Source organism: Sorex araneus, chromosome 1 (genome assembly GCF_027595985.1).
Source record: "Sorex araneus isolate mSorAra2 chromosome 1, mSorAra2.pri, whole genome shotgun sequence".
NCBI classification, from domain to species: Eukaryota; Metazoa; Chordata; class Mammalia; order Eulipotyphla; family Soricidae; genus Sorex; species Sorex araneus.
This window is the reverse complement of record NC_073302.1, coordinates 130900287-130904570: the sequence shown is the minus strand read 5'-3', so window position 1 is coordinate 130904570 and position 4284 is coordinate 130900287. Positions and strand designations below refer to the sequence as shown.

Sequence of the window (4284 nt, the reverse complement as noted above, 5' to 3'; positions counted from 1 at the left end):
ACTTAATCCTTCATACAATGTAGCAATCCCACTTCTTAGAATCTACCCCACGGATACAAAAATACTATTTCAAAAACACAATTGCACTCCTATGTTCACTGCAGCACTATTCACAATAGCCAAAATCTAGAAACAGCCAAAGTGTATCTTGAAACAAGATAAACTATGGTATACATGCCCAATGGAATAGTACTACTCACTTACAATAAATGGCAAAATCATGACAGTTTGCCACTATGCGCACTGAACAAGGGGGAATTTACTGAACAAAACCAGTCAAAAAAAGAGGGACAAATACTAATGGCTTCTCTCATTTCTGTGATATTAAGCTACGTATTAAGAAAATAACTTAGAACTGGTATATCAAGAACTGGGTTGATCAAGATAGGGTGGTAGTGGCGGGCAGGAGGCTACCCTGAGACAATGGTTTCGGGAAACAGACACGCTAATGGAGGGCATTAGTATGCATGAAACCTTATCACAAACAACATTGTAAATCATAGTTCCTCAAATTATTTTGTTTTGTTCTGTTTTGTTTGGGGCTACACCTAGAAGTTCTCTGAATTACTCCTAACTCTGCACTCAGGAATCACCTCTGGCAGTGTTCAGGGGACCATCTGTGATGCTAACAATTGAATTCGGTTTGGTCTCATGCAAGGCAAAAAGCCATACCCACTGTAGTATTGCTCCAGGCCCCTGACTTAATTTTTTTCTTTAAAAAAGGGAAAACTCACCTCTGAAACTTTGTTTATCTTCACTAGTGTAGTCCCATATCACAATTTGCTCATGTAAATGTTCTCCTTTACTTTACAAACACAGCCTTGGGTGTAGTACGGCAAACCAGGATGTCCATTCAGATTCACCATACTTTACTGTAGAACCCTGCTTATAGAGCAATGTTTGCATTTATTTATTTTTTCCTTAAGAAAAATAATATGTGAAAATGCATTATTTCAATATCAAAGCACTTTTCATCTTGTTTGCACTGATATTGTTGGCTTGAATTCGTTAAAACAGTTTTACATGCCAAGCCAAGCTATCTGAAATGAATTCAGAAGTCAAATCTCTATCGTTGAATATTCTGCACATTAAAAAGGACATTTTGAGAATACATTCATACACTCTGTGTTAGAACAGGCTGGAAGTTGCATTGCCTGGGCTGCAGTATCCAGCCTCTGTGGAGGAAATAGATAGAAGGAAGGAATCCCCATGGTATGCTGCATTAATGAGAGATCTATCTCTAGAACAACAAAAAGAGGATCCTTTTCCGGTTCATAAGCATGATGATTGGATGTTCACATGTGTGTGCAACATGTGCCTCCCTAAAAACTTGTTCTGCAGCATGCAAAATGTGCACTGGTTCAGGGATGGGTGTTGTAAAATATTACAACGGTATGACTGAAACCCGATCATGAACAGCTTTCTAACTGTATGTCTCTTGGCAAATCAATTGAAACCAAACTTGTTATGCACTTGGCACATAACCCATCTGACATGAACTTAAGAAAAACAATGAAAATGAGGAGAAAAATGATAATTTCTTGCCTCTCCTAAGGAGATCAGCAAGACTTGATTGGGGACTTCGGAGAATGGGACCACACTGACTTTGACCGTACCCACCCAAAACAGAGCTTTAGCCATCTGCAGCTGGTGGCAAAAGTGGAGGCACATTGGAGATGTCACAGACACTCACTCTTTCTAACAAGATTTAGTGGACTTTGTTGAATTAATGTTTCCCATTGGCCATAAGCTTTTAGGAAAACTTCCAGAGATTTTAATGGACTGTTATTTAGTTTTGTAAAGACAATTTCTCATCATTAGGCTTGTTTTTTCTGGGGAGCAGTTGCACCAAATTCCTAATGATATCAGTCAGGAGATGGGTCTATTGAGTTGGATTTTCAGAATTTTATGGTCATGAAATCACCCCCTTTGTCTCCCACTGAACACAGCATTATCATTACTAAAAACATGAGATATTCGTTATAATTGCAATTTCTTAAACTTTAGACACACATGACTTAGGAATAGCACATAAGGTTGCTTCTAGAAAATTCGGCTGCTGAGTGAGACCGGGCATGCTGTTACAGATGCCATAAGGACAGCAGTGTGTATAGGGAACTGTTTCTCAGCCCTCTGAAAAGTCCATTTTTATTCCCTTACTTTGTTATTAAGCCAATTGGTGCCTATGTTTTATATTATTTCTGGCAAAATAATCACTTTGTATCACTTTTATTTTAGTCTGTAGAAGAAACTCTCCAGGTATTTGTTGAAGCAGGAAAAGCTTTCATTTAAAAACTGCACATATTTTAAATGACCTAACTGAAACCTGTACTCTATAAGGAACCATAATAGAGCAATGAGTAAATTCTGCCTCTGTGCAATGCATTAATATGGCTTAGGAATCATAGGAATGTCAGTGAAAGTTTTAGGCTTATTGGGCACATTTTTGCGGCACAATGATGATCAAGGAACCAAGCTAAAGAATCTACCATCATCATTACTGCAGCTTTTTCTCAACAAAAGTAATAACTAGACATGGAAATCTACTACAGGAAACAAATATAGTTTCTCCACCCCATCCGTTACAGCAGGAAATATCCAGTGGTAGAAGGAACATTATGTTTGCTCATTTCTATCTTCTAAATTTCATGCAGGGCATTTAATCAGCAGAACATTTTTATATCTAGAATGCTAATGATAAGGAAATGAAATGTGGAGCATTCCAAGACATTTAACACAAAGAAGGTGACTAAAAAAACGTTTAAAAATAGATACCAGATGCCTTTTGATTACATTTAATGCAAATTTCATTTTTAACTTAAATTTTATTTCACATTTTTCTTGAGGAAACATTGGTTTAAAAAACTGTACATACATATATGTTTTAAAAGTATGGTATTGGGGCCGGAGCGATAGCACAGCGGGTAGAGCGTTTGCCTTGCACTCGGCCGACCCGGGTTTGATTCCCGGCATCCCATATGGTCCCCCAAGCACTGCCAGGAGTAATTCCTGAGTGCAAAGCCAGGAGTAACCCCTGAGCATCGCTGGGTGTGACCCAAAAAGCAAAAAAAAAAAAAAAAAGTATGGTATCATCAGACACCTTGCACCAAAGTACCAATACCTCTTCACAAGGATTTACTGTAACCTTTCCATACTTCCAGTCTACCCTTGGTAAGCTCAGTTCTGTGGTCAGGTTCTGAGGGCTTGCTTTTATTGGCCCTTTTATGCTCTCTTGTTTCTTTGTATATGTGAGTGAGATCATCATCTTGTCCTTATGACTAATTTCAATTAGTCTGAAATAATTTATTTAGTTCCACTGATGTGGCAGAAAAGTCAATTTTTAATCTTCTCTAATAGCTGAGCTGCTTTCCATTGTGTATATCTCCCATAACTTTTTTATCTACTCATCTGTCATTGGGCACTGGGTCATTTCCAAATTCTTCCTAATGCAACTAATGTTGCCATGAACATAGGAATGAATGTCTGTATATCTTCATATTAGTTTTTAGCAATATTTCATTTCAAATATTTATTATATTTTTAAATTCCCAAGTTGATTTCATTAAATTTTCTAATGTGATAAGATGTCCTATTCAAGTATATGTGAATCAAAATTCAATTATTGAAACACTCACAGTTTTGAAAGTCTATTAACCAGCTTGTTAAGATTTTACTAACAATAATAAGTGATTTTCATTTTGATGATCCTACACACAGTACAGCTTCTAACATACTGAACAATCTATACACCAATATGAAAAGCATATGTTTTTATACCTTCTCCGTGGTTTTTCATTATTGAGATTTTTATTTTAAATCAATGACCTTAGAATAATAGAGAAGTTACTTTAAAATGTAAAACTTTATAAATATCCATTTATTTGGTTATGCCTGCTATACTCATACTTGATTTAGCTTCTCAAAAAACTTACATTTTTCCCTCTGTCTTCCTCCAGGGGGTTTTGCCTGTAGAGTGCCCTGGCAATGACTGAGGGTACAGGAAAAGGAAAAGTAGACTTCCTTCTTCAGGATGACCATTTCCATTGGGACCTACAAGGTGACTGACAGTAAAGAAATAAACAAACAAACAACAACAAAAAAAAACCCTTTACATTTGAACTTCAAAATATTTAAAAATTAATATGATAAACAAAACCATAGACCCATAAAAAAGTATGGATTAGCTTTTAAAAAAAAACTGATCATAAAGTTTATAGTAAAAGGCTGAAGTTCCATAATGACTAGAAATAATGTCACAGAATAAAATATAATAATTATATTATC

The 4284-nt window shown here is 36.1% G+C and overlaps 2 non-coding genes across 2 annotated transcripts; both read left to right on the top strand.

The window, feature by feature from the left end:
- The first annotated feature begins 1259 nt into the window (after nt 1–1259).
- LOC129401050 (small nucleolar RNA U13) lies at nt 1260–1362 on the top strand. The gene has a single exon (XR_008628075.1). It is a non-coding gene; the product is annotated as a small nucleolar RNA U13 (small nucleolar RNA).
- Nucleotides 1363–3936: 2574 nt separating this feature from the next.
- Nucleotides 3937–4069, top strand: LOC129400996 (small nucleolar RNA SNORA49). The gene has a single exon (XR_008628030.1). It is a non-coding gene; the product is annotated as a small nucleolar RNA SNORA49 (small nucleolar RNA).
- Nucleotides 4070–4284: the final 215 nt, after the last annotated feature.